Source organism: Physeter macrocephalus, chromosome 1 (assembly GCF_002837175.3).
Source record: "Physeter macrocephalus isolate SW-GA chromosome 1, ASM283717v5, whole genome shotgun sequence".
Classification (NCBI taxonomy): domain Eukaryota; kingdom Metazoa; phylum Chordata; class Mammalia; order Artiodactyla; family Physeteridae; genus Physeter; species Physeter macrocephalus.
The window spans coordinates 135,671,292-135,683,986 of NC_041214.2; the positions used below are offsets into that span (position 1 = coordinate 135,671,292).

Consider the following 12,695-nt stretch of genomic DNA (forward strand, 5'->3'; position numbering starts at 1 on the left):
AGCAACTGACTGGAAAGGTGTGTTAGAAGTAGCCCTGCTTTATTTGAATTTTCCCAGGCGTTACTAGCTACAGGTAGGTTTACAGTAATACTAATAATCCAGTTCCACTGACTTTTGCTTTCTCTTCCCAATGTAAGTCATTGACCTCATATAAAGTGGTCTTCAAATATTTCCAGGAGTTTCTAGCGGGTTCCTCACATTGTGGTGAAGATGAACATGAATTCTTTGTCACGCTTTCCACTGAAAGGTTATTCCCCTTGATTCTAAGTTGGTTATGTGACTTGTTTTCACCAACAGAATGCAGCAGAAGTGATGTTGTATAGTGTCTGAGGTTGGGCCTTAAGAGATCTGCAGTTTCTGCCTTTACCTCTTGGAATGGTCCTTTTTGGGCCCCAGTTGCCATGCTTGGAAGAAGCCATTTGGGGAAAGAGGGACCAGGCCATTCCACACATCCCAGCCAATAGCTAGAGCTGAGCCCTGCCAGGCACCATCACTGAAGATTGGGGTCTTCATGACACAAAAGTATAAAATAGGTTGTCTTTTTGTAACATGCTTTAGAAAATAGGTTGTCTTTTTGTAACATGCTTTAGAATGGGTGTGGGGGAATCACTGTTGTTTGTTCACCTGTATTTGGAATAATTTAAAATTCCTCATTTTGTAAGTACAAATCATGAGTCACAGTGCACGAGAACATGGGACAGACCCAAGTAACAGAATTCAATGTGCTTAAGATACTCTCTCTTCCGATGACCAAGGCTTTTGGTTTTCATTGCTTTTACTTATTAAAGTAAACTCACTGGCTCCTTCCTTCTTCAGGATTTGTTCTTCTGCAGAAGCCCCCTTAGAGTTCTCTCGTCCTGATGCTCTATAAGTTCTCCAGAGATGTCCAAGAAAAGTCTGCACCTCACTTAGATTCAAGCTAGGAGAGCTGCCATGCTAGGTGGGTATTCAAGTGTAACATGCCAGAATTAGAATTATAGAACAGTATTGAGCTTCCACTCACCTACCCTCTCCATGTCTGAGAGATATATCAAGTGAATGAATTGGTGCAACAGAGTATGACTAGTTCCTAGAGATTCTTTATAGTAACTCACAGAAGATTCCCAATTGTGGAAGGAGACTTTCATATTTTAGACTGTAGAGCTTTTCATGCTAAATTCAAAACACCTGGCGATGGAGGCGGGGAGCTGATACAAATTCAATTCACATTTCTGCTTTAATTTATCAGCTTCAACTAACCTTATGCATTCATTGAGAAGTTACACATATTTATTCAGTTATTCTTTTTGTTAGTTGTGTATATGGGCCACTAATCAAGAAGATGAGGTTGTTGGCTAGGCCCCTGGAGAGCCTACTATTATTTAATGATACAGATTTTCCTTATAGAAGAGCTAACTTCCTTGTTATTTCATGTCACCAGTTATGGTATCAGTTTTCTCAACCATTACAAAAAGACAGGTTGGTATTATTTTTTAAGCTATGTAGTCTGGTTTAGACACTTTAATCACAAAGTGGCATGGCATTTTTGCTTTTGTGCAGTATGCAATAGTTTATAATATACCTTCAGTCCACTGGCACGAGGTTCTTCATCAATTATTTATTTATACTGCCACTTAAATTAATTTCAAGGAAATCAATTAATCTACATTCATGTCTATAAAGAAACTGTAATTTTGTTTCCAATATATTTTAACCTATTCCTTATTTTGCAGAATCCTTGGCTGCCACAAAAGCAGTGATCTGTTCAACACTAGAGGGGAACTTTATACTCACTCTGGGAGTGTAGCTCACTCAGCAGAACCCTCTCTATACCATTAGCCCTTCTGAATCCTCAAGGAGGTGTAAGATAGCACGTAATCAGGTATCCTTTCACCCAAAACATTTATTGAGTGTTTCCTTGATGCAAACAAACACCATGCCAGCCAAAGTGAATGAAAAGATGAAGTCTTTGCCCTTAACAGTCTGGTGAGGACATGTGCACATATGATAGCAATGATGATACATTGAAATAATTGCTATTAGAGATATGTGTAATGGCTCGTGGAAGCCCCGAGGATTGGTGTAAATACCTGTTTTGCAGAATCATTTAACGCTTCATAAAGAAGTGATGTCTGACCTAGGTATTGAAGATATAGTAGGAATTCAATAGATAGATCTGGAAGAAGAGGAGCCCCAATTGTTTCAGTCATTTCAGGCAAGACCAACAGAGAGCTGGTGACACCCAGCCAATTGCCAGACATATGAGTGAGACTGTCAGTGCCCAGCTGACAGCAAATATTTGAGTGAATCCTTCTGAGGCTGGCAGAAGATCTTCCATAACCCAGCCCAAATGGCCTCCCAAGGCATTCTAAGTTAAATAAATGCCATTGTTTTAAGGCACTAAGTTATGGGGTGATGTGTTATGCAGCAATGCATAACTGATGCAGTCATACTCACATTAAAGATTCATAGAAGAGTTGTAGAGGATGGATTATAGGAGATGAAGGTGAATAAGAGAGATCATTTAGGAAACAACTCGAAGAGCCCAGGAAAGACCAATTGCTGTTCCTTGGGAGACTCTGTGCCAGAAGCCTGGAACTCAAAGCCTTTTTCTGGCGTCTTGTGCAAATAATCAGGATTCTATCTGACTGCTTTCAGAGTACAGCATCTTCCCTACCATCAAAGGCTGCTGGTTTCTTAAATATGAGTGAGAGTCATGTGCAAAATAGTTTACTGCTAGTTCCCTCTTAGCAGAACTCCCAGCCAGGTCATGGCAGACTTATTCTACAACTCCAGAGAATCTGTTTGCCCTCCTTTCCTTTTTCCACACCCTCATCCATTTCAGTTCCCCTAGGACTTATTCATCTGGAAAACTTATAGACAGCTAAACTCATGAAGTCTTTCTTATATGTCATTCTTTTTTATTCCTCAAGATTTTAATCCCTGATTCATATTCTCCAACAGTGCTATCCCCTTCTGCCTTCTTCCCCCATTAACCTCCCATTCTGCCCAAACTTTTCCACTCTGCTCTCTATTGTTTCTGATCCACAATAAAGACAAAGCCTTCATTTCTTTATTGCATTTTTCTTTTAGTGTCCCAGAGTTGAGGCTCTTCTACTTGGAGAACACTCCTTCTCCTTCACGTCTCTCAAATACAAGCTGTTTCATCTTCTACACCCCATGGGTCTTAGAATTGGTAGACAAAGGCAGTGTCTTTCTTACCACTTCACTGTAACTGCTCTTGAAAAGTAATCAATGATCTGCTAGTTGAATCCAGTGGGTATTTTCAGTGACATTGGACAGTCTTGACCACTCACTGTCTTTGAAATGCTCTTATCCTTTGGATTCCTTAATATTTCCCCTAACTTTCTAACCTTTCCCCTAAAGAATATTTTGTTTTTTCATCTTCTTCTGTGTATTCCTTAAATTTTGGTGTTGTTTAGGAGTGCACTCAAAATCTTCTTTTTACATAATTTACAGAACTTTCTTGAGTGATCTAATCTTCTCATGGCTTCAATTACCAAGTGCATATCAGTGCCTTTTATGAAACAGTTTTCTCCTTAGAGCTGACCCATATGGTACCTTCGTGCGGATATTCCAAATTTAAGTGAAAGTCAACATGTCCTTTAACCTATTTCTCTTGCTGTCTCCCACCCACTCCCTATCTCATTTAGTAGTATCAGCATCCAACACAGTTGCCTAAACTAAGGACTGGCTCCCACACCTCTCCCTCCACCTAATCACCAAGTTCCATTGAATCTGTCTTCTAAATAGCTCTATGATTTGTCCACTTACCTCTATTTTTATTGCTACCATTCTAGCTCAGATCAGTACCATCTCATTTCTAGATTAATTCAAAATTGGGTCTTTTCTCTTTTGTTTTTTCTTTTGGGATTGAAAGATAGCATCGGATAGACTAAGGGATCCCTAATCAAAGCCGGGTTTTTAAAAAAGAGAAGTTGGAGAGAGGAGTCTGAGGTGAACAACAGGCCCTGGGTCATCGTGGAGTGGGGAGAGTTGATCCAGGGCACCATCCAGGTGCCACCACCCAGCTGAAGTGGGTACTTCTTGGAGAAAAGGATGTGGGTGAATTTAAATATATCTCCTACTAGAAAGCTGCAGCATTTGGGGCTCAACCAGTTTTGCTGTGCAACACCTCTGAATGAGTGACAGTGAGAGAAGGATCCTTCTCCTTTGTTTGGTAAGGAATCACTGTGGCCTGGTTGAATGAGCAAGTATGTCAACAGAAAGTAGATCCCCAGGGGAAGCCCACGCAGGAGCCTCCATTTGACTCACATTTTTGTAGATAGCCGGAGCTTCAGCAAGTAGTGACACTGACACTGACTTCCTGAAGGAGTCAGCCAGCAAGGCACTAGGACCCAAAAGGAATGGAAACCTGGTCTGGCTACAGCAGTGCTCCATTATCAATAGCAATGGTGTAGGAGGTGATGATATCTGGGCCACTTCAGAAGCTGTCATAAAAGTAGAAGCTTTGAGTCAGGACTTCCCAACCTGCAGCAAGTGTTCACTGATGGGTTATTGAGTGCCTCAGCCCTTGGGATGGCTGGACAGAGACTTGGGCAGCTGGAGCTCTCAGGGCTGTCGGATCATTTATTCTAATATTTTTAACAGTGTTATTTTCCTTGGTGCTATGGTGAAATAAATATTCGGAAGTTCTGTAATTTAAGAAACATCTAACCATCCACTAGATCAAATGGCAGTTCCATTCCCTTTGTATGACATACGGACTGATGCCTGATACAAACCAAAGGCTTATAGCTCAGAGGCTCCTCTTGCCACTTTGGTTGTTAGGTTAATGTACACAGTATAGTCAGTTGTATCTGTTTCTAGTCCTGTTTCTGCCAATTACATTTTAACCATTCATACAAAAAAGAATGAATGAAACTACTCTGGCACATTCCCCCTCAGAATAGATTGATGAGCAAGACTGATTAATTTTGTATCTTCATGTAGCTTATATTTTAGTAAGAGAGAAAAGCAATGAACACATGACTTATAATATGACTTTTATTAAATATCCAATAAAGCAATGAAATATGAATTTTAAAAGGAAGAGAGTTGCTATTATGAAATTAAATTGAACTTGGAAAATTTAATAAAGGTAAATTGTTTAGAAATTGCTGTTATTCTAACTTTAAGCAAGAAATCTTACAAAATTAAGAGAAATTTCTCATTCTAATTCTGCACTGGCTTGCTTCACAGGAGTCTTTAAGTTTTCACTCCACTTTAAAGAAATCGAAACCTGAATTCATATACCATGTGTGTTGTGGTTTATACATAAAAGACAACAAGGGGAAGAAGACCTTGTGTCTACATTAAAACCTGGGGAGTTAATGTGTACTTACATTATTTTCAATTAAAATACAATGTTTGAAGCACATGCATATTCTATGTTAATGACTTCCAGCTTTAATTAAAATTTTTTATTAATTGAAAAAGTACATGATTGCTTTGGATAAGAGGCCATCTATCCCAGTCCATTCAATAAATATTTATTGAGGATCACCTCTTTCAAAGCTCTGTTGAGGGTGTTCTGGGAGATACAGAAATGAGACAAGCATCCCATCCTTACTGGGCTGGTAGTTTGAATGAGACGAATGCAAATAACTCAAACGTAGAGGGTACTAAGACAGATAACGCCTTTCAATTACTGGTCCCTCCTCAAAAACACTAATTAATGTCCTCAAACGTTTGTCAAAAATCTTATTATTAAGACTTTATTCTAAAAGTTATGAGCTTCTGTTATGAATTAGTTTTATCCACCATTTTTCTAATCATAAATCACTCTTTCAGTAAAAGTATAAAACAATCACTAATACTGGAATGTTTCTAAGATGTTAGCAAATGCAACTCAAATGGGTCTTATATTTCATGTAATTAACTTGACACTGTGCCTGTATGTGACTGACATTTTTTTCTAACTAATTAACTCAGGAAGGAGTGAAGCAGGCTTCTATTACCACTCAATAGCAGAACAATGCACTCTGAATTCCCCTAGCACTCGTTTCTGCCACTGCTCAAGTATTAATTTTGCGCTTCCTTTCATAGCTTTTCTGTCTTGGGAGGACAGTTAACTATACTTCGGATAAACCTTTAGGACATTACGCTAAATGAAAAAAGCATATAACAGAAGGACAAATACTGCATGATTCTACTTATAGGAGATAACTAAATTAGTCAAATTCATAGAATCAGGAAGTGGAATGATGGATGCCAGGGGCTGCAGGAGGGTGAAATGGGGAGTTACTAATCAACATGTATAAAGTTTCAGTTATGTAAAATGAATAAACTCTAGATGACTGCTGTACAACATTGTGCCTGTAGTCAAGAATGATGTATTTTGCACTTAAAATTTGATAAGATAGATCTCATGATGATGTTCTTAACACAAGAAAATAAAATTAAAACACAGTTGTATGTTCAGCATCTAGAAAAATAAGCACTTCTTACTACTATTGGTACTTTTTTTCCCTACAGTTTTCAGAATCCTTTCACGTACCTCTCTCACTTCAAACTTGTGCCTCTCTCCCATACCTTGGTTCTCCAAGCAAGATGGGAGAGTCAGCTTAGCCTGCTTCACTAACTACAGTCACCAAACCAGGTCAGTTTTAACTCCTAAATCTCTCTCTTTCTCTCTGTCTTTTGTTTTGTATGCTTTTATTTATTTATTTATTTTTTAATTCCATGACTATTTTTAAAAAACAGCCTTTTTGAAGTATAATTGACATATGATAAATGGCATATGTTTAATGTATATGATTTGATAAACTTTGACGTAGTCATCCACTCATGATAGCATCACCACTCTCAAGCTAATGAACATATCCATCATTCCCCAAGTTTCCTCACATCCTTTATAATCCCTTCCTCCCACCCTTGCCCTGCCCAATCCCCAGTCTACTGCTGATCTTCTTTCTGTTCCAGATCCCAAGGCTGGGCTGAAAGGTAGTAGGTAAGGACCCATATATGGTTGAGGTAACCCCCTGCTTGCTTATCCCATGAGATTATCAGACTGGTTGGAGGCTGATTCAAGAGTCGGCTTCCTATTTTCAGTCCCAACTTCAGACTGCCCATAGTGTGGTGTTCACAGTGCTGACCATGGGTGTGGCCAGGGGAGTTGCTTATAAAATGATCCAGGTATATACCCTAAGAAGAAGGCTAATGTTGGCTGTATGAAGAGGTAGTGGGGAGGATTTCTGAAAGTGTAGGTCAAGCGCAAGGAACACAGGTCTAAGCTTTGGAACATGAAATAGAGTTGGTTTAAATTAACAAGTTGCCTTATGAAAACTGCCAAGAACTCAGAGTGGGGGGGGTTAGGGAGGGTTGCACAATAACAGTGGAGGAAAGAGAATATACAGTAGTGATGTAAAAAATAGAAATTTATGTAGCTTATAAAATAAGATTTGAGTGTTGGAAGGAACCTCAAGAATCATCTAGTCCGTGCTCTTATTTTAGACTCATGAAAATTCAGAGTCACCCAGTTTACTTGTGGCAGACCTGGAGCTAGTATCCAAGCCTCCTCATTCTAAATTTGTAGGAATTTTTCCTCAAAGAATTAATATTGCTATAGAAAATGGCTAAATACACCAGGATCTGCTAAAATTAACTGCTATAATTGGCAGTGAGATCCAGAAATTTGAAAGTCCTAAGGTGGTGGTTGTAGGTTTTTTTCCTTAGTGACCAGGTGAAAAATATTCTCTAGCAGCTCTTGAATAGTCCTAGAACCACTGAAGCAAGAGTAAAAAAATCTCTGCTTGTAGACCTCTGAAAATAAGAATTGTTTTACATTATGCTGATGATATTATTAGAAGTATAAATTATGGAGCTATGTCTAGTATGAGGTTTTTTTCTTGCTTGTGACAGAGACAGACTTAACCTGTATATGGGGTGGAAAATAGAGTAATAATATTGGTTGTGTTCATTCATTTCTTGTGACCATTTGTCTGTTCTCTGCATTCTTTTCATTTCCAATCAGACTCATAGATCTGTGAACTGAAACTAGAGGGAGCCAATTCTATCTTTTTTTTAACGTCTCCATCTTCAGCTTAGACTTGTCTCCTTTCCTCACAGTATGTCCAACTGACTCATAGGAAACATATGTTGGAAACCATAATGAACCTCTTTATTGTTTGTACCTTCTTGTTTAAAAAAATGTGTATCTCTATCTATATCTACAAATATACAGATATTTAAACATTTTCCTATCCTGTCCATAGCTAATTGATTACCTTTCTGATCAATATTGGAAAGGACCTCTGTGAATATCCTGATAATATAATGGCCTTCTCTTTTAACCATTCATTTTAGTCCTATTACATGTAGAAAAACTAAAATTCTGTATTCAAATTGTATATGCTTTTCCACATGTACTCACACTTCAGTACAATCACCACCAAGAAAAATAAAGTGCATCTCACATTTGTTTGGAGCCCAAGGAAGATGGCATGATAAATAACCAGTTGTCATTCAGTAACTCTAATTATAGGGCAAAGATTGCATTTATAAAATGTTGAAACTTTTACAAGTGTCCCAAATTCTCTTCTATTTTTTATCCTCACTCACTGGCTACACTTTTCTGTCTTTGGTGATTCCTCCTCTCAAACTCAGACTCTGACGTTTCCCAGGTGCTGTCCAGGTCCCTGTCCACATTCTCTTTCAACAGTTTCATCCATTTGCATGGTTTTAAATACCATCTTTAAGAAGATGATTCAAGTCCCTGCTGTACCTAGAATCCTAGACTGATAGAACCAACTGGTTACTTGACATTTCCATTTAGGTGAAAGAGACATCTCAAACATAACATGGCCCAAACTCTTTCCTGTTTCCCCAAATCTGCTCTTCACTCCTCTTCCTCATTTCAGTAAATACCATAGTGCATATTTCCCCCAAAAGACTTAAGGCAAAAAGTCAAGTTATTTTTGATTACTCTGTATCTCTCGTAATCACGTATCCAATCCTTTGGACACAACTTCATCACTGGTGTGCCTGCTTTGACTCTTTCAGCATTACCATCCTTTCTCCTTGTATATCTAGAGTGATTATGTCACCCTTGTTTTTAACTCTCTAATCACAATTAGAATAAAATCCACTCCTTTCTCTGGTTAATCAATCTCATCTAGATTGTGCCTACCTTTACTCCTCTGATTAATTTCATATGTACCATACTTCAACCATATTAGATTTATTATTATTATTCTTTTACTAATTTCTGCCTTAGAACCATTTCACTGGAATGCTCTTCTTCCTGATATTTATGTCTCTTTCTTGATATTCAGAACTAAGATTAAATGGAAACTTTCAGAGTGGTCTTCTTGACCACCCAGTCTAAAGTAGCACACTCTTTAACATTATCATTTAATTTTAATAATTGTATACAGCTGGTCAGTAGTTAACATTTTTTTCACATTTATTGTCCTTGCCTATCACCTTCCAAACTGTAAATTCCATGAATGTAGATTTTTATCATCAGTGTCACGCACTTAGTAAATGCTCTATTTATCAATCAATCTGTTTATCTATACTAAATAAATGAATGATTGTGTTACCCCAGGTGAATTATAGCCCTTAAAGAACAACTATCGGGCTTCCCTGGTGGCGCAGTGGTTGCGCGTCCGCCTGCCGATGCAGGGGAACCGGGTTCGCGCCCCGGTCTGGGAGGATCCCACATGCCGCGGAGCGGCTGGGCCCGTGGGCCATGGCCGCTGGGCCTGCGCGTCCGGAGCCTGTGCTCCGCAACGGGAGAGGCCACGGCAGGGGGAGGCCCGCGTACCGCAAAAAAAACAAAAAAAAAAAAAAAAAAAAAAAAAAAAAAAAGAACAACTATCATCTTAAATTTTCTAAAAATAATTACTTTGTTTTAATCTCCATGCAGAATTTAATTTTATGTTTTGTAAAATAACTAGAGTTCTAAATGTCTAAACTATTTCTATTGATATGATCCTATTTTTCCATTGTTTGTTGATTTGTTTTGTTAAAAACCTCCAAACAAAATAATAGATGAGATGCATTCAGAACTACCAGTGGACATACATTCCTTTCAAAATCTTTTCAAATTCTATACTTTCTCAACAGCCACTGGACAAGGGCCATATACTGCATTAAATTCTCGTAAAATATGAGTTTTCTACTGAAGGAGGATAATTAATTTGAGCTGTTTAAATAAAAAATTAGCATATTGTTGTACCATTTTCTGGAAGAAATCTTCTGTGTGCTCGAATCATTAATTAAAAGGCTATTCCAAAGTTTAGCAACTTAATAACTACCAAAAAACCCAACCAACACATTTCTGCTCATTTTTTGGGGCATTTTAATAGGCTCCGTCAATGCCAGAGAAACCTACTGTGTCAGTGTGGATGTAGAAGTAATATCACCAAAGATTAGAACACCACTGAAAATAGTCTTACTTAAGAATGAGGGTGGTTTACAAAAGACATGATACATGTAGATTAGAAATAAAGCACTATTAAAACTAATGACTGGATATTTACAAAATGCATTCATCAAATAAATGTACATTTTCTGTCATCTTTCACAGTGATGGTTCCATTAGAGGCTTATTCATTTACCAAGTTTAAGGCATCTGTCAATTTAAAGTGGTTTCATTATTCACTTTATATTTATCATTTGATATAAAGCAACACATTCTCTCTCATAGTTATATGTTCATTTAATCATCAATTTGTGTATGTACAACTTTACACAGGTCTGTCTGGATGTTTATTTCCATTTCTGTATGAGATTACTGAGATAAGCAATTGGCTTTCCATGTTGAAGATTTCGGACCTCTGTGACACCTGATGGAACAATGCATCAGAGCTAAAGTCTTTCATTCACAAGACTGTGTAGGAGGATGTATCACAGGCAGGGTGGTCTTAAGCAAAATATGAATTAAAGACCTCCTTTAGGAGCTTTTTCAGGTGTTCTTTTCCTCCAAGCACCCACCCTCACTGGATATTGTAGTATAAGGCCTAAAATTGAAGCTCAATATTGTGTGCTGCCTTGACATTTGGGGGCATCAGGAGGGCTCATTCAGTCTAACTACAAGTTCCCCACCACCACTCTGCTCCTGTTGGATGAGGTCTCTGAGTCAAACAACCCTCCTCATTAAGGAGACCAGGCACCGTTCCTGCTTATCCCTGAGCGGTAGGTTTCAGTTCTCTGCCAACCTGTAGAATTATTCAAACGAGCCAATTACATCCTCCCATAGGAAATGGAGGGGTGGGAACCTCACTGTCTTGATACTACAAAGCCTGCTTCCCACAGTCCATGGTTGTTCACTCTGTTCCTGGGTGCAATTCTGTGTGACCCTCAATGGCATGCAGTGTCCTCCTCCCTCCTAGCTGTAAGTATATGTGACTAATAAACTGTCGATCTCATTTGTCCAGGGTCAGGTGTCATGTGTTTGGCCAATCCCATTCCCGTAAGGCTGGAATCCCTCCGTCATAAAGGGGGTGAATAAGAGGTGATCAGAAAGGTGATGTGATGCTGCTTTGCTCCCCACCCCGTGTGCTCTCTTTGACCCTTCCCCAGTATGCTGCTGCCCAACATCCTTAGCCATCTTGATATGTCACTGCTAACCTTGTACTTGGAAATATGCCCCTCTTGTGTCTATCCCCTGAGGGTCAAACATTGCATCCAGCTGATACCGTAAACTCGTCTGGTTCCTCATGCTCAAATGTATTTTAACTATGCCTTTCCAAAAATAAGATAGCTACCTTAGAGCTAAACCATTAGTGGGTTAGAATTTTAAGACTTTTAAAAACTTCTAAGAATTTCAATGGTAAGAAATTTAAGTGTACACTATCAAAAGGGCTGTTGGGAAAATGATATACCTGAAAGCACACAGTAGAAAGAAATGGGCTGCTTTGCATATAACCAAACCCTTTAAAGATGTTTTGGATATTTGATGATCAAGCCAGTGGAAGAAAGGTAGAAAAGAGAAAGTGAATAATGTTCTGAATAAATAACAGTGACTGATATTTTACCAAGCCCTTACATGTACCATGATCTAAGACTTTTGCATGCATTTTCTCATTTAGTTCTCACAATAAATTTATGAAGTAGGAACAATATCATAGATTAAAAACAAAACAAAAACAAAACCCCAAGTCATAGAGAGTTAAATAAATTGGCCAGGACTAGAAAGTGGTGGAGATAAGGTAACAGCCTACAAATCTGTCTAAATCCAGATCTAGGATCTTGAAAAGCACACTGCCCTGCAGTGAGCATCCATGTACATGCATGCATGGTGAGTCAGACAAATCAAGAACAGCACACTGGTTTACAGCTCTACCACTCACTGGTGGTTCAGTCTTGAACAAAGTGCCTCATCTCTCTGGACTTGTTTCCTCTTTAATGATACAAAAAATTAGCAAACAAAAACACCTTAGAGGGTTGTTATAAAGATTTACTGAAATAATCTAAGTTAAATCACCTGGGATGTTTTACTTGTTAAATGAATGTTTATTCCTAACTTCCTTTTATTCACTTAGTTATACACTCACTGAATATTTTCAGAGCCCCTAATATGTGCTAGTTACTTGTTCTGGGTACTTGGAATACATCAGCAAAAAAAAAAAAAAAAAAAAAAAAGCTAAGAACTCTGCTCTCATTCATTTCTTACATCATTCACCAGATAAATTCCAAATGAATCAGAGTCAAATGCAAAATATAAAACCATGTAGTAACGAGAGTGA

The 12,695-nt window shown here is 38.3% G+C and overlaps 1 long non-coding RNA gene across 1 annotated transcript; it reads left to right on the top strand.

The window, feature by feature from the left end:
* Positions 1-399: 399 nt before the first annotated feature.
* LOC102985842 (uncharacterized) lies at positions 400-6,640 on the top strand. The gene is made up of 3 exons (XR_448453.2): positions 400-940; positions 1,713-1,861; positions 6,478-6,640. It is a non-coding gene; the product is annotated as an uncharacterized lncRNA (long non-coding RNA).
* Positions 6,641-12,695: the final 6,055 nt, after the last annotated feature.